The sequence below is a fragment of the Leptonychotes weddellii genome, chromosome 9 (assembly GCF_054177405.1).
Source record: "Leptonychotes weddellii isolate Sample4059 chromosome 9, ASM5417740v2, whole genome shotgun sequence".
Taxonomy (NCBI): Eukaryota; Metazoa; Chordata; class Mammalia; order Carnivora; family Phocidae; genus Leptonychotes; species Leptonychotes weddellii.
Window position 1 is genome coordinate 47,225,454 of NC_138377.1, and position 21,393 is coordinate 47,246,846.

Here is a 21,393-nt window from a genome sequence, read left to right on the forward strand (position 1 = left end):
CCAGGAATGATTCAGAATAGTGTGGCTAGTCTAGTCAGTCCTGCTTCTAAACTTCAGGTAGAGAGAGATTAAAAGTACAAGTCCACCACCACTGCTTTTCATTGCCTCATAGCACAGCTACAAGTTATCAGGCCAAGTCCAAAAGAAACTATCCACTGCTCCAGGAATGCCCTTTCTGGGCTGGATTCCTGCCAAAGCCCCATAATTCCTTGCATAGTCACAGCAATCTGGGTTCACAGCAACCCCCTTATATAAAGCTTATCTGTGTGGTGGGGGCAATGATTTTCAAAGTATAATCCCTGAACCAATAGCAGCAGCATCACCCAGAACTGGTTGAAAATAAAAACTCTTAGACATCACCCTAGACTTATTAAATCAGAAACTCTGGATATGGGCCTCAAACATCTGTGTTTACCATCCCTCCAGGAGATTCTTATGTATGTCAAAGTTTGAGAACTACCATGCTAGAGTAACTGGTCTTGGACACACACACACACACACACACACACACACACACACACACACGATGAAAAACAATGTTCTTTCACAGACATTTGGTCCTTTGTGTTAAGCTTGCCTGACTAGGACTCTATCTGCTCAAGGCCATTTTATTTCTTAGTTCTATTTCCTGTCCTTGTCACTGGAACTTGACTGAAGCTACCCTGGTAGTTTCCAGCTCTAAATCCTGGGGAGAAGTGATGAGGAAAGCTCTTAATGTAAACAAATTTTCCTTTTGCAATGGAAGTTCATGTTTCCTGGTTATACCCCAGCTCTAGGAAAGCTATTGGATGGGGTGAAAACGGACAAGCCAGAATCTGAGTCTGTAGATAAACCCTCCTTTTCTTACACGTTCACCCATAAATACTACAAGCACCAAGTTAGTGATTAGATTATTTAACCTTGTCAAACACTTTGTAAATATTTAGATATTTTCTTTTTAAGTGTTTCCAAAGGAACAAATGTTCTACATACATTGAATAACCGATTTATTGCATAATTTCCTAAAAGTCAGTAATAACCTGTAGTCGATATCCAACCCATAAAGGAATCTGAAAAATACTTTATTCAAATGTAAAGAGAAAAACTCAAGAATTTGATTATTACTTTCTTCAAACATCATTAGCTAGAAAGAGATACAAAATGGAAATTAAATAATAATATTCATTTGTGATTCAAAATTCCCATAGAGGATAGATGATAAGGGTGTATATTACATATTTCATTGGCTACTAAAATAGTCAACATTGCATTGCCTTCGTGTAAAATTTAGCAAACGACAAATTTCCTTTAAGCAGAAACTTTATAGTATACTGCATGATGTTGATTACTGCTAATGGAGATAAAATCTTACAGCTACTGCTAAGGATTTTAAGCACCAACTGCATACAGCCAGAGAGTCTATGAAGTGCACCGATACGCCACTCAGTTGAGACCCTACCACACTAAGCTCTCACAGAGCCATGACTATTATTTTGTGACTATTAGCCTTCCTCAAAGTAACAAATGAAGCTGGTTGCTTTAAGGATTTATGTCCTTTTTTAATGTGACTCCGCCTCCAAATCCCCCCCCTTCATTTTTCCCTTGTGAATATTAGGGTAATTATAAACCATTATAAGCAAATATAATTTAGTTTTCTTATTTGTAAAAACAATACTGTATTCACTTGCTAAATGAGAGCAATTTTGAGATTTTTTTTAAAACTAAAGTCTATTCAAGAAATCACGGGAATGAAGAATGGTAATGTACCATTAAATGAAATTGAAAAATAATAAACAAAGTTCATTTCCATTTTCTCCTTCATCAAAACTCTTGCCAAGGCAGTTAATAATGAACAGAATTAATTAACTGCATTCTTTCTTCTAGTATATATAAAATGGTCAAAGGGTAGCTGCAGGAAAGAAAAGAACATAGGATCTAAAAACTTCAAACTAGACCATAATCAGTGATCCAGAACTGTTTACAAGTGGCACTTGAGTTTTCTGTATTGCTAAAGTTCTATAAAGCAAATCTCGGTTTAAAATATCCCATAACAGTGAATGCTTTTTTTTTTTTTCAGTTTCTTCAAAGAAAATTTTATTGGATAAATGTCATTGTCTCTTTCCTATTGCTGCTATCACCAATTACCACACTGAGGGCTTAAAAGAAACAAATTTACACTTTTCCATTCCTGGAGGTCAAAGCTGAAAATGAATTTCATTGGGCTAGAATCAAGAGGTCTCTGCAGGACACAGAGACCTTGAATTCCTACTTCTTTGTTATGTGATTCTGGGTCACCATTTTTTTTTTAAATCCACAAAAATACATGTTCTTCCAAACTTTTTGTCATAGAATAATAAACAGAAAAAGCATGTATTTGGAGACTGACAGATCTCTATATAAATTCCCACTCTGTGACCTTAAGCAATTCACTGAGTATCTCTGAATATCATCATATTTACAAACTATGCTCTACCTCATAGGGGCTGGGGAAAAGACTGCATTAAATGAGAGAAGTACCTCATGTGGCATCAGACACCTAAAAGGCATTCAGTAAAGTGTAGCTATTCCCATACTTTTGAATAAAATATTTAAATGATCCTCTCCATTCATACCTACTTCTCATACTCCACTCTCAATCACACACATAAATAAAAAGATTTTAAGCTCTTTCATTTCTGTCATCTAGAATAGTTATAAAACAAAAACACCCACATAAACTAATGCATATGCTGGTATATCTTTGGTAGGGATGATTGGGATAATGCCTTTACTAGTCTTACTTTCTTATTTTCCTTACAACTTTGCTAATGGGCTCTTAATGGTTATTAGAAACTATCAGGAGACAGATTTTTCAAATGAGGCAGTTTCTGTTGAAGTTGGTCTAGCTATCCAGAACAATTAATTCCTTATAGAAGCCTAGCAACAGCAGGAAGTTTCTGCCAAGCTACTTGATAATCAGCCAGGAAGTTAGCAGGTTAAGTGCTCCTTTTAGGTCACCAGTTAATACAGGTGTTTTGAGTTTCTGGAAGCTTTGTTCTCAGAGGAAAAACATTTCAGTGAATCTGAGATAGCATCAGGGCAACCATAATAAGTCTGAGACCAGTTGCCAGTCATAATTTTAGGCCAGCTGCTACCTCCTTTCGATTTTGAACAAAGAAATACCCTCTGAGAGCACAGCTCTCACCCTGCCTGGGGACTGCTATCACAGAGAACTGTACAAAACAGATTCTGGCGGGATTTAAACATCATGCTGGGCCGTAGCATAGCTGCAGTAGAATAAGGTCTTAGGTGGGACGGGGATTTGTCAAAACCATGTGTGAAAGAAGACCGGCCTGAGAAGTGTAGCTGGTCGATGATAAAGTGTTAAGTTTAGAGAAACACAGTGGTTTCAAACAAGACTCTCAGAACCGCAATTAAGTTTTATCCCCACCTGACACTATGTTGGAGGTGATAATGCCCAAGCTTTAAAATCCAACAAATAAGTTTGAAACTACACACTAGCTAGGTGATCTTGGGTCATTCACACGACCTTGTAAGTTTCATTTTCCTCATCCATTAAATCGGTGAAGATAATAGCACCTATGACCTATGTCTCAGGATTACTGTGATGACCAACTGAGCTAATAGTATAAAGTTCTTAGCACTGTGCCTGAGATATAATAGGGCTCAATAAATGGTGACCGCCAGGATTATATGGCGGTTATATTGTCATAAACAGAAAACCTAAATTAGCCAGAAGGACTCATCCCAGCTGCCTGTACACTTTCAAGGCACCTTCTCATTCTGTCAACAACTTCCATCCAACTTCTTCTACTTACATCTCATTGGCAAGAACTGAGCCAAGCCTTGCTACACAGGGAGGATAGGAAATATAATATTTTAGCCATACAATAAAAATTAGGGTTTGCAAATAAGAAGGAAACACGGATTTGGGTGGGAAACCAGCAGACTCTGTCACAACAGGTGACATTGGTTCTTATCTATCATTCCAGTCTTTTACTGTCTTTACTAAATCTACCATCTCTTTCTTCTATCTGGAATAATCACTACTAAAGTACAAATTTTTTTTCCTCTGGTATTTTTCCCTCCAAGAAGTCCTCTATTATTCATCACCTCTATATGGGGTAGCTCAAAAAATTAAATCTCTAGCTTTGCCTTAAGTCAGAAGCCAGCTGGAGTCAAGCCTCCTACAACTAGGTGAGATTTGTTCAAATCCCACCTTCAAGACCTTCCCCAAGATTTCTGCCAACTCCCAGGGCTTCCATTCTCCTAATTATATTTGATTTCAAGTTCCTGCTACCATGAGTATCCACTGTTCTATATGCAACACAGTTGTAACACACCCAGACCCAGACCCTTCGTTGAATAAAAAAAGTTATATGATAGATAGACAAACAAACATACACCCCCACAATACAACTGCGAGTAAAATAGACTTGCCTGGAAATCTGAAGCAGAAACAGAAACACGGCAACAATTTCAAAGGTCATATTTGACATTCACCTTCTTAAAATGTCCCTTATCCACCCCAAATGGGAAACCTTCATTGGCCATGTCTCCTTATACCTTCTCTTTAGACTCTCCTTTCCCCTCCCATCTCTTCCCCCATTCATCTCAGGAGAAAAATTAATTCCTCTCATTTTCTCACCCGGATTATTGCATTAACATTCTAACTGGTCTCTATACTTACACTTTGCCCTTCTACTACAACCAGGACAGCCAGAGAGAGCCTTTGAAAACATGTCAGTTCAACAGGACAGCCAGAGAGAGCCTTTGAAAACATGTCAGTTCATGTCATTCCTCTGCTCAGAATCCTCAAATAGCTTCCCATGATACTTGACAGAAAAGCCAAAGTCCTTATAATATGTCCTCCTTGACCTGGTCCTCCTAGTAACTCTCAGACTTCTCTCCTACCAACTCCAGCCTTGTTCAAACAAAAATCTCCTTGCTGTTCTGGAACACTCCTGCCTCAGAGCCTTTTTTCCCTCTGCCTAGAATGATCTTCCCCCAGTTATCTAAGTGGCTTACTCCACCTGCCTCCTTGAGCTTCTGCTCAATTGTCAGCTCAGTGAAAACTTCCCAGACACCATTTTTATAATAGCAACCCTTCACTTCCCAATAACCTATCCACCTTCCTTGCTTTATTTTTGCCCATAGCGCTTATCACTTTCTGACAATCTATATAACTTGCTCATTTATTTGTTTTATTATCTTTCTACCCACTATAATGTAAACCTCATGAAGGCAGAGATTATGGTCTGTTTTTTTTTTTTGTTTTTGTTTTTGTTTTAGAATTTATTTATTTGAGAGAGACCATGTGAGAGAGAGAGCACAAGAGAGCACAAGGAGGGGGAGGGGCAGAGAGAGAATCATGCTCCCCACTGAGTAGGTAGCCCCATACAGGGCTTAATCCCAGGACCCTGGGATCATGACCTGAGCTGAGGGCGGACATTTAACCAACTGAGCCACCCAGGTGCCCTGATGATGGTCTGTTTTTATGGCTGTTCTATCTTCACAATATTTGACATGACCTAAGTGCTCAGTAAATATTTGTTAAGCAAATCATAAAAGCATTTTCCTCATGCAGAGCATCTTAACCATCAGTTGTATTATTTGGGCTTCTGCAGACAGCCTTTTTATATCAATTGGTTTATTACTTTTGCCAGTCAAAAGGTTTCCTTCATAAAAGGAATGCTCTGCCAACTATTGAGAAGACAACTTTCCCACATTTTTAAACCTTTGGTGGCCATGAAGGAATGTTGCTCAGATTCTCCTTCAAGTAACAATCTGCTAAAAAGACTAGTCAGCTAACAACCTCTATCTTCAGGACTTACCACAGCATTCACACCCACGCTGAGGCCTTGTCTTGCTGGCTGTGGCCTGTCAAGGACCAAACATAGAGGGCACACTGGAACTGGGAACACCTACCTGCTCAACACAGGACACAGGGGGGCAGTCTCTGCTCTGGGGCTCCCACTGGCCTGGCCAGGACTTGCTACTTCACAGTAGTCTGGAGTGATTCTTATTTGACCCTCCTCCTTTCCTTTCAGACTTTTCACAGGTGTCACACCTGCATCTGTCGGTTCCCCGTGGACTCCTGACCCCTCCCTGCTTATTTCTCACAGATATTTTCCTAAAAAATATCTTATATTTCAAATTCTGTCTTGGTGACTGCGTCTCAGAGGACCTAGCCTGGCACAGTCTTCTGGACATTTTCAGTTGGATATACTGTAGTCAGCTCAAATTCAGTGTGTTCAAAACCAAATTCTAGAGGCTCATGTGAAACTTGGCCCAGAACACTGTGAATCAAATTGGAGCCATTTGGGGACTGAGACCCGTTGTGGGAAGGGAAAAAACAGCACTGAAAACCATTTCCTAGGACTGAGCAAAGCAGCACCCCAGGCCAGGGTATCCCTGGTAGAAAGGAATTACTCGGATTCAATTCATATACAAAGAATATCATCTAGGTTTTGAATAAAAGTTTCTAGATATTCCAGATATTTTGCCCTTTTTATTTTATTTTATTTTTTTTTTTTAAAGATTTTATTTATTTATTTGACAGAGACAGAGACAGCGAGAGCGAGAGCAGGAACACAAGCAGGGGGAGTGGGAGAGGGAGAAGCAGGCTTCCCACCGAGCAGGGAGCCCAATGTGGGACTCGATCCCAGGACCCTGGGATCATGACCTGAGCCGAAGGCAGACACTTAACGACTGAGCCACCCAGGCGCCCTATTTTGCCCTTTTTAGAATATAATTGTTTTGAATAATTTTAACCCTAAAGTTTATTAAAATAATAGTGGAAAGGGGCGCCTGGGTGGCTCAGTTGGTTAAGCGACTGCCTTCGGCTCAGGTCATGATCCTGGAGTCCCGGGATCAAGTCCCATATCGGGCTCCTTGCTCAGCAGGGGGTCTGCTTCTCCCTCTGACCCTGCCCCCTCTCATGTGCTCTCTCTCTCTCTCATTCTCTCTCTCAAATAAATAAATAAAATCTTTAAAAAAATAGTGGAAAATTAATTTTTAAAAACTAAGTTCTGGATAATTTTGATATGATTTTTATCAAAACAAAATAGTAAAATTCTAATTTTTTTAAAGATTCAGACATTTCTTCAATATGTAGGTTCAAAACAGATTATAAGTGGTTAGGAATTTAAGTTGATGGAATTTTTGCCTTCTTCCCTTTCATTGGTATTCTTCAGCCAGAGCTGTAAGATATTTTTGATCCATATGCTGAGTAGCTTAAATAGTTTCAAATTACTGTTTAAATATTGCTGAAGTTTCATGATAGATATTTTTATCTTCAATAAAAGTTATAGGAATTTCTGATGTTAGCTTGTTCCATGTCACAGTGGGACAACTTTTCTAAACGAAGACATTAAAAGTGCAAATTTTTAAAACACCCAAACCTGGGTATTATTTCAAAGAAAACAAAGTTTAAAAAACAAACTGAAAACACAGTTTCAAAGAAAAATTCTAACACATTTCTGTGCAGTCCTGTTGGATTTGGGATTTGCCATGAGATACTTAAGACAGTTTTTTACTGAATCAGATTTCCAAAATGGCACAGCATAACTTTAATTTTTCTTCTCTACCATCAAAAATCATCTCTGGATTTTGAGAAGCATTATGAAAATTTTTCATGGACAAAAAGTTGCTATGATGTAAATCATAGATAACAAAATTCTCCAAATACTTTTGACTCTGGTATTCGGCATCCTAATGAAGATAACACTGTAAGGTAAGAAAAATTGGGTGACATATACAAGGAATAAATGGTATTGAAAACATAAATTATTAAAAGGGATATACTGTCTTAGTCTGCTTGAAATGTTACAACAAAACTCCATAGACTGGATGGCTTAAACAACAGACATTTATTTCTCACAGTTCTGGAGGCTGGCAAGTCCAAGATCAAGGTACCAGTACGGTCAGGTTCCTGGTAAGAGCTCTCTCCTTGCCTTACAGATAGCCATCTTTATGCTGTGTCCTGACATGGTGGGGAGAGAGATAGCAAGCTCTCTGGTCTCTTCTTCTAAGGGCACTAATCCAATCATAAGGACCCAACTCTTAAAACCTCAGCTAAACCTGATTACCTCCCAAAAAGCCCCCATCTCAAATACCACCACACTGGGGGTTAGAACTTTAACATATGAATTTGTGGTATCTGTGGAGCAGATACTATGGTAGAAGTTCCTATTCTTATAGCAGTAATTTCCATTCAAGAAAAAAAATGACTCCACAAAAATAATGTCCCTAACAATGAAACCAAGGGTGGGAATGGGGGATGCCAAGGGGAGACAAGTGAGAATTCAAACAGGTTGAGGCTGAAGATCTTATATCCTTAACTCCTGAATATGAGATATAACTAAATTGAACATCTTTAGCTCTAGGTATATAGGGCCTACATGCACAAACACATAAATACTCAACCAAATAAGTCTCCTAAGCTTCTTTCTTAGAATAGCCTCTAAAACCTTTATCTAGAGTACTGAGAACGATTGTCATTGAGGAAGATGATACAAAAGGCTGGCAGAGGGGCACCTGGGTGGCTCAGTGAGTTAAGCAACTGACTCTTACTTTCAGCTCAGGTCATGATCTCATGGGTTGTGGGACTGAACCCCATGTCAGGCTCCATGCTCAGTGGGAAGTCTGCACGAAGATTCTCTCCCCCTGCCCCTCCCCCCATTCACATACACTCCCTCTCTCTCTCTCTCTAAAATAAATAAATAAATCCTTAAAATAATAATAATAAAAATAATAAAAGACTGGCAGATATATGGATTCCCAGGAGTAGAAAATTTTTAGTTATAGCCAGTTAAGAACAAGGCTGGTTCAAGTGGTATAAAGTCTTAGTCCCTAAATGTGCTGCTCTTCCTACAAAAGCTCACCAAGGTAAAGCCAAACTAAAGAAACTAAAGATTGGACTTCTTTCATTCATAAGTCCACCTACAATATTGGTAATTTTAATACTTTTGAATCAGCTGCCAAGAATGTTAGTGCAAAAAGTTTAATAAAAGAGTATAATCACTCAAATTCTTATTCACTTGTTGACAGAATTAATCAACAGCCTCATCTATCCAAACTGATTTGAATAGGCACTGATAAAAAATGTGAATACTTGAAAACATTGAAAAGGGACAGAGAGGAAGAGGAAACTGAAGATGAAAGTCAGGTTGATCCTGACTTTGCGTAATAGCAATAGTATCCTCCAGAAACGTCTATCAACCAAAACTTTGATGAAAATTATATTCCTCAAAACAATAACAATGCTGCTGTGATTTCCCAACAAACCATTCAGTCTTCAAATTTTCCACAAACTGATGTGAATATATAGAAGACATTTGGAACAGTACCTGGTACATAGCAAACCTGCAATAATGTTAAGTATTATGTAATACAGTAGGAAATATGGTGCTATCAGCTCTGGACTTAAAATAATTGTAGTTTGTACTTGTGTCAGTCATAGCTCAATATCTGCCATGTTGGCTATTACTTGTAAGTACCAGGGCAAGTACCAATTTCTGGAAAGTCTGGTGATAAGATATGAGATAAGCACTCAAAACTATAATGTACATGCTAAATAATAAAAAAATTAAATTGTAGAGTACAAACTAATTGCTAATCAAATCTGAGAAGAGAGGACATCAAAACCTGGAATTCAGGACTTCTTGGAAAATGTGGAACTGACTTCAAGGAAGAATTATTTTTGTGAAGGTAGAATGTGTGAGTAGGCATTTAATTTGAAAAAAATTCTAATGCTCAATTTTTTAGATTAGTCTTTTTACCTACATATTGTTTATTTTGTAATCCCTTTTTAAGCAATAAAATCAGATTAATATAAGGCAAGCATTCAGTGATATAGGAACGTAAACTATTTTTTTAATCAAGAATTGGTTTAGAAAACCAATTATTACATCTTTCCTATATGTTCTGAATTTCTATACATGACTCAATATGAATTGGATATTTGAGTTTTGTGAGATTGTAGAATATTCCAAATCTTAGAAAAGCATGGGAAGATAGACAAGGCTCCTTAGATCACTCAGTCAAATTACTGCCATGTGTCATACCTTGCAGCAAGTTTATTCACATGTTACCTTGTGCTCTCTGTGGTCTGGCCTCAATAGGACTAGTCTACAAAATAGATGCTTTTAAAAACCAAAACTCAAACATGCATCATGGCCTTATTCCCATGTCTGTAATGGGACAGGTGCATCCTTGATTATTTACACAGAGTGCCAAGAAAAAGGGATTGTAGACAGAGCCAGCATGCCTTCCCTGGGCTTCTTCAAGAGTGCTCGTCACTAGCTGAACCCCAGGGATCTGGAAGTGGGATGAGAGTAAGCAGAAGGAGAGCAATATAAACAGAAGATTAAAATCGTAAGTAAAAAAAAAATAATGGCTGAGGATGATGAGGAAAAATATATTTGGTTTCTCTCTTAATTTCCTTTGCTTTCTGAAAAGCTGAGGAATTTTGTTAGGAATAGCTTGTTAAGAATCATTTTGTATCAAGGAAACTAAACATGATGCTGATAAAATATACAACTATGTCAAACCTATGAACAATGTTAAAATATGTATTTTTTCTATTTAAAAGATGAAATGATTATGTAAGCAAAAATAGTATGTCAAGAGAAGCTGTGACATAGAAGAAAGAGCACTGGTCTTAGAATGAGGTTTTGGTTGGTGTCCTGCTTTTCCACCGTGATGGCTATGTGATTTCAGCCTCTGCTTACTCATGTGTGAAAGGGGGATAACATTGTCACCCATCCCACAGACTACTGAAGGATCTAATGGGTTGAATAGCAATCCCAAAAAGATATGTCCTAATACCCAGTACCTCTTAATGTGACCTTATTTTAAAATAGTGTCTTTGCAGATTTAATTAAGAAACTCAAATGGGAGATTATCCTGGATTTAGAGTGGGCCCTAAATCCAATGACATGTGTCTTTATAAGGACAGAAATGGAGAAGACAGAGCCACAGAAGGGAAGACTAAGGAAGAAAATGAAGTTATGCAGCTACTAGCCAAGAAGTGCAAAGAATTGCCAGCAGTCACCAGAAGCTAGGAAAGAGACATGGAGCAGATTCTCCCTCCGAGACTTCAGATGGAGCCAACCTTGCCAACACCTTGATTTTGGAATTTTGGCCTCCAGAACTGTTAGAGAATAAACTTTTGTTATTTAAAGTCACCTAGTTTGAGGTAACTTGTTAAGTAGCCCTAGTAAACTAATATAGAGTCAAATGAAATATTATATATGAAAGTGGGCATAACAACTGCTGATGGCAGTCACTCGATTTTCTTTACTAAAATTTATTCTAATCCCTTTTGAAAGAGTTATTAATACTTTTGGAGTAAAATTATTATAAGATTTGTGCTTTTCCTGGGGGTAGCCATCTTCCATTGCCTCTTATCATAAAGAGATAGTGCAACCACTTAGAATACATAATTAAAATATTTTCATTGCAAGCAACAGAATCAACTCAGGCTAGTGCAGAAAAAAAAAAAAGGAAAAACCCTACTAAATAAGAGGGTGGGAATTTTGAAGGGAGGTTACAGGGGTACCTCTGAAACTCAGAAGAAGAGCTAAACAATCAAGATTCAGACTCAATAGCAGGTGTTTCTGGATTATAACCACCAAATCAGAAGGCATGTGATTCTTTATCCCGGACTGAAATATATTGTTTCTGCAGTATTTTCCTTTTAGAAAAACTGACAATTGAGGTCCAAAGGATCAAACCTTAAGAAAAAGAATCTCAACTGTGTTATTTGAAAGAATTTTAATTCCTGAAAAAAAAACCTGACATTTACATATAGAAATTTGTAACTCTTTCATTAGCTTTTAAATAGATCAAGAAGCATCCTTCCATCCCAACCCTTAATAATGAACACATTGTTTTTACTGGAAAACAGGGTAATGGAAAGCATCCAGAAAAAAAAAAAAAAAACCCACATTGTTTTTGTTGTTTTCATTTCCATCTCCTTCAGGAAAAGAAGCCTGGTTTGAATGTTCAGACTCATTTAAATAAAAATGCAACCATGACTTTTGAATTCTAAGACCTGCCTAACTGGCTGGAGTCTTAGGAAATATGTCTCTTAGATACATTATGCACCTTAAAATCCTGCTTGAGGAAATTATCATGTTTGAATTATTTTGAGATGCAGACAGAAACAAGGCATTTTTCAAGAATATATTCTTTTTGCCTTTGGCAATTTGCTCTCAGCTTCATTCAAAATTCTCACTAAGAGTTAGTGCAACTGGTAGGTTTCCTGCCCTAGAGATTTAAGTGAAAATAAAACTTAGATCACAAGTGAAATCAATTTGATAGATCCCTTCAAACTAAAGCTAAACCCAGTAATCTTTATTTGGAAAACAGTGGTCTATGGAGGAATAAAAAGACTAAGCTTACAAATATTTTTCAGGTAGGAAAATAAGACATTTACTGGAAACCCAAAATACATAAGAAAAAGGGTAGAAAACATCCATGCTACAATGTTTTGAAAAATTTTTAAATAGATAAGCTTCTTAATATCATTCAGATAAATTTCTTATAATCCTAGAATTAGAATCATTACTATTTAAATCTTGACAAGCACAAGCTAATAGGTATGCAGACATATACAGAAACAAAATGACCTCTGTTCTCTGGATGCTTTGGTCATAAATCAGTACAACACATCCTTCAAATATAGTCATTTTCTTTCTCCCAGTTGCTAACACACAACCATAGTTTGTGAATGTTAATAATACCATATATATTGGCTTCATTTTTATAAAGACTCTCCACATGAAGACAAAGACAGCTCCCAGATAATCCCAGTTTACCATAATTTCAGGAAAGACTGCCTCCTTCCCAGTAGTGCTAGAGAAAATAGCAAGATAAGAAATGCATTTGGGGGCGCCTGTGTGGCTCAGTCATTAAGCATCTGCCTTCGGCTCAGGTCATGATCCCAAGTTTCTGGGATCGAGCCCCACATCGGGCTCCCTGCTCGGCGGGAAGCCTGCTTCTCCCTCTCCCACTCCCCCTGCTTGTGTTCCCTCTCTCGCTGTGTCTCTCTCTGTCAAATAAATAAATAAGATCTTTAAAAAAAAAAAAGAAATGCATCTGGCACTGAGCCCGTACATAAACCAATAACTCAAGCTAGAGGGATAGCTACTCTACCAAATCTGAGTCATGTGCCAATCCCTGGAACAATGGGTGGGATCAGCCCCATGAACTACACATGGAGAAATGGTGTTCTTGAAAGGAAAAGAGGAATTTTCATCCAAGGGAAAAGCAAAAGAATGCTTGTTGAGTTTACCAGTTAGAGTCCCAACAGGAAACAAATGGAACACTCAAACTAAGGTAATTCAAGAAAATTTGTTCATGAAGAGATGAATTGCAAAGGTATAAATGAGGTATAGAGGGACCACAAGAGATAGTATAGTACTTAGAAGATTTGTCCAAAGGGATAAGGGAAAGGAGGAGTTACTAAAATCAAGAAGCAAAGGGTCCTGTAAAGAAACCCTATTGTGAGTCACAAAGATCTTCAGTAAGCCACACAACTAACCCAAAATGAACTCACAAGAAGAGAGCCTGGGAAATAAACCCTCTCTCCCTCCAATCCCCTTCTAGGAATAACCTTTGGCTAAACTCAACTGAGATCTAGAGGTCATGGGAGCCCATTAACATAGGGCTTAAAAGGCAGGCCCCAGGGCAGCAAAATAGTAAGGGCAGATAATGGATCCTGAGGGGCAAATGAAAAATATGCAACACATGAGCAAGCAGAAAGAATGTACATTATTTACCAGATCCCTGGCTGCTCATCCATTCATTCAAAAAATAGCAATTGTGTCCCTCAATGGGCAAAACACATTTTTAAGTAGGGAAAATACAAAATTAAAAGAGACAAAGTCTCTTCTCTCAAGGAGTTCACAGTCAAAAAAGAAAAAGGAGACTGAAACTTTTTTAAAGTGCAACAAACACATTATCACTCCAAGAATTTGATTCTGGAGCAGTTTTTCAATGATTTGTTATATTTTATCCCTACAGATTTTGACAAGCAGATTTTTTTTCTATATAGGAAATTACCTAATACATAATGGAGACCATAAATGATCACAGACATAAAGCTCTTGTTTTGTTGTTGTTGCTGATTTTTAGAGCGATCAAGTGCTCTCTAACTCTAAGAAAAGGTACATGTACACAGTACTGAAGGAACACAAAGAAAAGGACTATTTTTAATAGGACATTAAGGGAAGGAGTTACTGGGGAGAACTACCACAGAGGGAGTGACTCTTCAATTGAATCTTTATAGATAAGTAAGGAAGCAAGCAGATCAATCAGGAGAATAAGGGAGGAATGACATTCTAGAAAGAGAGAATATTATAAGGAAAGCCATGCAGCGGTATTATAATAAATACAGCATATTAAAACAACTGTATGAAATCCAAAATGACCAGAAATTATATAGTCCATTACTCAATGAATGAGAAAGCCAGAAAATGTTATTTTGTGCATGTTTATATGTATGTATATCATTTTTTAAAAATTGAGAACTGATAATATGCCTTACATTTCTTTTCTATACCCCAACATACTCCAAGGTTGTTAAGTAATGAAGCTGAATAAAAAAATTGTCAGATTAAATTTGTGTTTAGGGCACCTGGGTGGCTCAGTCATTAAGCGTCTGCCTTCGGCTCAGGTCATGATCCCAGGGTCCTGGGATCGAGCCCCGCATTGGGCTCCTTGCTCAGCAGGAAGCCTGCTTCTCCCTCTCTCACTCCCCTTGCTTGTGTTCCTTCTCTCTCTGTGTGTCTCTCTATCAAATAAATAAAATGTTTTTAAAAAATTATGTTTAATTTTCATCAGTGAATAAATATTCTTGATTAGTTGATTTTTTTTAAATAAAATTCAAATTGGGGCACCTGGGTAGGTCAGTTGGTTAAGCATCTGCCTTCGGCTCAGGTCATGATCCCAGGGTCCTGGGATCGAGGCCTGCATCAGGCTCCCTGCTCAGCCAGGAGCCCCCTTCTCCCTCTCCCTCTGCCTGCCACTCCCCCTGCTTGTGCTTTCTCTGTCAAATAAATAAATAAAATCTTTTAAAAAATAAATAAATAAATAAATAAAATTCAAATTAATATTATTTTGAAGAAAATGCTAAGTAGAGATTTAAGAACAAGAATTATGAATTATTTCTAGGATTTTTTTAGAACTCATTTGCCAACAAGATAATAAATTCTTCTAAAATAAAACTACCTACTCTGACATTGAAATAATAACATTTAAGGGGTTATTTCCAAATAAAGTCATACCAAAAGATTGAAGATTCATAGTGACATCAGTTTTTTTGTTTTATTTTTTTAAGTCTAGAAAGAAGTTTAAGAGAATAATTTCTACAAAATCATTCATAGTCACCATTTATGAAAGAAAAATTTTAAATCCCCAAATTACAGTAGAGTAGAATGAAATGAATCATGAAATATATATAATTTTTTTTACAGAATTCTAGGTTTAAAAGAAACCTAAATAATATTAACAACTTGATTATAAAAATTTACCTTGCCTATTAACAATATTGAAAAGAACTTCTAAGGATAAGAATAGATTAAAGCATTCAGAGGTGCTCATCTCTTTCCTGTCTGTTTACCTGCCTCAGTTTAAGTTTAAAATCTTTTTTTAACTATCTGCAGAGGGCGCCTGGGTGACTCAGTCGTTAAGCGTCTGCCTTCGGCTCAGGTCATGATCCCAGGGTCCTGGGATCGAGCCCCGCATCGGGCTCCCTGCTTGGCAGGAAGCCTGCTTCTCCCTCTCCCACTCCCCCTGCTTGTGTTCCTGCTCTCGCTATCTCTCTGTTAAATAAATAAATAAAATCTTTAAAAAAAACTATCTGCAGAAACTCCAGGGAACATGAGAGAAAGGTATAGGGAAAAGTCTGCTGCAAAGGGTAGAGAAGTGGAATCCAGTTTTAGTGGCCGAATACTATGGTGCCATTGAAAGCAGTTACCAGAGTGTTCTGACATGCTTGCCACTGAGACTTTGGGCAGAAGTGTAATTTTAAATGTACAAAAATCATCCTAAGATTAAAAGCCTAATTTTAAGTCTGCCATCAACTTAGTTTCTTTGAGTAAGTCCCTCATCTTTGAGCAAGTCTCTCACACTTGCTGAGCCTAGAATTATCTTCACCTCTAACAAAAGGATGTTGAATCAAAGCATCTCTAAATTTCTTTCTAGGGCGCCTGGGTGGCTCAGTTGGTTAGGCGACTGCCTTCGGCTCAGGTCATGATCCTGGAGTCCCGGGATCGAGTCCCACATCGGGCTACTTGCTCAGCAGGGAGTCTGCTTCTCCCTCTCCCGCTCCCCCCTCTTGTGCTCTTTCTCTCTCTCACTCTCTCTCAAATAAATAAATAAAATCTTTAAAAAAAAAAAGTTTAAAAAAATAAATAAATAAAAATAAATAAATAAATAAATAAAAATAAATTTCTTTCTAAACCCTTGTGTTTGGGGCGCCTGGGTGGCTCAGTTGGTTAAGCAACTGCCTTCGGCTCAGGTCATGATCCTGGAGTCCCGGGATCGAGTCCCGCATCGGGCTCCCTGCTCGGCAGGGAGTCTGCTTCTCCCTCTGACCCTCCTCCCTCTCATGCTCTCTGTCTCTCATTCTCTCTGTCTCAAATAAAATAAATAAAATCTTTAAAAAAATAAATAAATAAATAAACCCTTGTGTTTGTTGATTGGCTAGTCTTCTCAACATCTGAATTTTCCCAGATCATTACATCAAGAACACAAGTTATCTCTGAGTCTCAAGGTTTTCAAGGTCTTGACTCCACCCTTCCCAATAAAAAACCTAGGTTAGCTTAATTTAAAAATTAAAAAAAAAAAAATGGGTTACTCTTCCAATCTGTGATGGAAGCCTCCTATGGTTCTCATGAAGGCAAATGGACTTGGAAAACCAGACCTGAGCAATGTTCTCAGGCTATCTCAAAATAGAAACAGAAATGAAAAATCTAATACCAAAGAAGGAACTCTAAAACCAGTCTTGACTCCAAGGACACAGTGCAAAGTGGAAATTTGAAATTACTGAATAACAGAACTTAGTACTTACCATATAGTTGCTAGAAAAACAAGTCATTACGATCCTATAATAGCCAGTTCTCACCACACTATTCTAGTCACCATACTTCATCCTTAACAAGACCAGAATCAGACTGAGCAATAAGACCACTTAAGAGTCAGCAGCCTCCACCTTAAACATTCCACAACTGACTTGAGGGGAAGGAGTCATTACAATTGGACATTTAATCTAAAATACTTACAAATGAGGAAGGGACAATTCATATGAAACTAAGGGAGCAATTAGATTTAAGTAGAGTGGAATAAATCATATGAAAAATAAATAAGAAGACAACTGGTAGTAAGGAAATACAAAACACTCAAACTGGAGCTTCTCAGATTTTTCTTCTGAAATAATGACAGAGGACAATGAATGTATTCCCCAAGCCCTTCACAAGGAAGAACTCTCTCTGAAATCATATTCTTTCTCTTAAAATAAATTCATGTAAATTTTGTATTCTGCAACAAAATATTCTGGGAAAACAGGCATGTGTGTCCTGTGTCCTGATATCTCTATGGTGGTCATATCAGTTTAAGAAGCACAGAACTAAAATATACAAGTAAGAATTATGAAAGTATCTGATAAAATAGAAAACACAAACAGAAGATTCGATCTATAATTAATGTATTAGTTTCAGACAATACTGCTGATGTGTAAATCACAGTCCTGGTAGGGATATCATAAAATCCCTAGGAGACTTCTCTCCTCTAAACTAAGATAGGAAATGCTACTGTATATTCTGATAAATTCTAGTAATTGCCTTGTCATAAAGCTCATCATTCTTTTTTTTTTTTTAATTTTTTTTTTTATTTATTTATTTGAGAGAGAGAGAGAGAGAAACAGCATGAGAGGGGATAGGGTCAGAGGGAGAAGCAAGCTCCCCGCTGAGCCGGGAGCCCGATGTGGGACTCGATCCCAGGATTCTGGGATCGTGACCTGAGCCGAAGGCAGTCGCTTAACCAACTGAGCCACCGAGGCGCCCTAAAGCTCATCATTCTTAATTACTATCACTTATGTGATTTTTCTCCCTTCTCCATTAGTAGGCTTTATAAAGACAGGTACTATCTTCTTATTTACCACTGTCTTCCAGGTGTCTAATGTGATGCCTATAAACAACCATTTTGTTGAATCTCCCAGCCCTTGCTAGCCCACCCTGAATACCTTATTGTCAGTGCTAAGACTCTTAACAACATACCAAGAAGAAACTAATCCATAGTATTTAAATTAGGGACAATACGAATGAATTTTTTTCCTTTGCCTGAAGATTATAGATTTTTTTAAAAAGCTTAAAGAAAAATTTACAAAAATTTAAAAGAGACAGAGTTGATACCACAAAAGAGTAAAAAGCAAGACACTTTTCCCTTCAAACAAACAAATAAAAGAATATTTCAAAACCTGAAACAATTTGTCAAAAAAAGTTTTATAGATATAATGATCAAAACAAGGAACCATGAAAGTTAAAAGATAAAAAATATTTCTAAAAGATAAACAGATTTGACAATGAAGAAAGCTAAATATTATTTTATTAGATGACACAGCCTTGCTAATATGAGAGCTGAACATTGAATTTCAGATGGATTTCAGACTATTGAGATAAAACAATAAAGAAAAAAGGGAATTAGAAATGTAAATCCAAGTAATTGTTATTTTTAGATCTTCTTGGAAGAGTATATTCTTTGCCTGGTGACAGTATAAATAACAGAAGTTATAAAAATAGTTATTTCAAAATATATCAGTGATAATAATATTGGAAATTTATGGAATTTCTGATTAAGATGGCTGATGAAGTCTATAAATTTTACCTTTCCCTCAAAATGAAATAATATTAACAAATATTTCATTTTTAAAACATTGGAAAAAAAGCAAGGAAAATGCCAGCAGAAGCAATAAGAAAATCCTGGAAAATATATAACACATGAGAATAAATTCATGGGGAAATCCAACATTACCAGAAATCTATAACCACACACAAGTGAAAGGAAAAACCCTCTAAACAAGAAAGTTTTCCCAGCAGACCACAGAAATGGTACAAAGAGCAGAGACATGGGTGTGTGGGGCTTAGAAAAGGAAAGGCCCATGGGGATTCTACCAGGTAATTATTGAACAGCAGAATATTTGCAGCTAATTCTATTTTTCCCCCAAGATAATGTTCTAAATAAACTCTGCAGAGGGAGTTCTAACTGAAGATATATTTGGATTGAGCATTGGGGCCAGAAAAGTGAGCAGTACCCTTATAGCTACTAAAATAAACAGGGAACATCCAGGAAGGAAGGAAGTGAGAGAGAGAAAGAAGGAAGGAAGGAAGTGAGAGAGAGAAAGAAGGAAGGAAGGAAGGAAGGAAGGAAGGAAGGAAGGAAGGAAGGAAGGAAGGAAGGAAGGGAGGGAAGGAGGGAGGGAGGAAGAAAAGAAAAAGAAAGAAGCTACTTACCCATCCCACCAGGACACATCCCCTCCCATCCACACATCATCTGTACAGCTCCTATAATGAAGATATAATTTATTGTCCTACAAAGAGATTTTTCAAGAATTCCTTGTTAGGTGGACAAAGCTAAAAAAAACACACTAAAGAAACAACCAGAACTCTCATATAACACTAGCAGAAGTGTCAACTGGCACATCCTCTTTGCAACCAATTTGTTTGGGAACTATACCTCCCTCCTCTCCTCTAATTTATCTTCCACACTGTTTTATGAATTGTTCTCTTATTAAAAATGTTTTACAAAAAAGAAAGGAAAGGAAAATTGGACTTCTGCATCCAGGAATGACAGGTAAATCAGATAAACTCTCCCACTTAGATCAATGAGAAAATCTTGCAAAATATATATTACATTAAAATTATCTACTTGAATGCATGACAGAACTAATATTATAGTGAAGAATTACATAGCCAAGATCTATGACAGAAATATCCAGAAAAGTAAACCTATCATTTGTGGTTGCTTGACCCCTGAGGGTATTTGCCAATTCCAGAAGTGATAGATGAAAGGTTAAGCAGTACTATGAAAGCTTCATGTTGGAAGTCAAAATCCATGAAGGATCGGAGCTCTAATAAAGCCCCTCACAAGTTCACCTGGGAACTCCAAAAGGATCAGAGTGAATCAGAAGTAGCATAATCCTTGCACAGACTGCAGTCTTTCAGTCATTTGCATGGAGCAAGAAGAATAACTGTGGACTATCCAATCCAGAAATGGAGTCTTCTTTGAAGGAAAATATTATCATAGGCCTTACATTTTTTTACCAATAATTTTGTCAATACAATGTCTAGCAAACAATAAAAATAAACTGTAAATGAGAAGATCAAGACAGCATGGACAAAAATAAGTAGAATCAACACACCATAAAAATAGAACCACTAAAACTACAGATAATAAAATTTTCAGGTATAGATTTTGAAATAATTATGCTCATTAAAGAAATAAAATATTAAGTTCAAAATCTAAGCAAAGAACTAGAAACCATAAAAAATGGCATAACTTTGAAAAAATCAAATAGAAATTTAACACTAAAAAGTACAACTGAAGTTAAGAACTTTCTGGAGGGGTGCCTGGGAGGCTCACTCAGTTAAGCATCTGCCTTCGGCTCAGGTCATGATCCCAGGGTGCTGATATCGAGCCCCACGGGCTCCCTGCTCCATGAGGGGCCTGCTTCTCCTTCTCCCTCTGCCTGCAGGTCCCCCTGCTTGTGCTCACTCTCTCTCTCTGATAAATAAATAAATAAATAAATAAATAAAAATATTTCCATAATTATTATATCCATAATTAACCACAGAGGAATAGCATGAAAAATATGGAAGAGAAGGTACGAGAGACATTGTGACAAGTTATAATATGCATTATAACTAATTGTAAGACCATGAGAAAGAACAAAGAAAATGAAGTAGAATCAATATTTGAAAAGACAATGCCTAAGAATTTTCTAAAACTATTAAAATAAATCAATTCACAGATATAAAAATCCATATAAGCATAACCAGAAATAAAGAAATTCACACCTAGATGCATCATACTAAACAGCAAAACACAAAAGGAAAGTCTAAAAAGCAGCAACAGCAATGAAACTGATTAATTTCAAATGCCTTTATGCTAACTGCTCAACAGAAAAAAAAAACAAAAACAAGAAAGTCAGAAGACAATGGAAGATACCTTCAAAGTATTAAAAGAAAATAGTTGCCACAAAGAAATGGAAAAAGTCCATGCTCATGGATTGGAAGAACAAATATTGTTAAAATGTCTATATTATCCAAAGAAATCTACACATTTAATACAACCCCTATCAAAATATCAACAACATTTTTCACAGAACTAGCACAAACAATTCTAAAATTT

At 37.0% G+C, this 21,393-nt stretch overlaps 1 pseudogene; it reads left to right on the plus strand.

Annotated features, from left to right (window-relative positions):
• LOC115939848 (vasculin-like) overlaps positions 1-9,310 on the plus strand; it is an 81,888-nt pseudogene extending 72,578 nt beyond the window's left edge.
• The last annotated feature ends 12,083 nt before the right edge of the window (positions 9,311-21,393 follow it).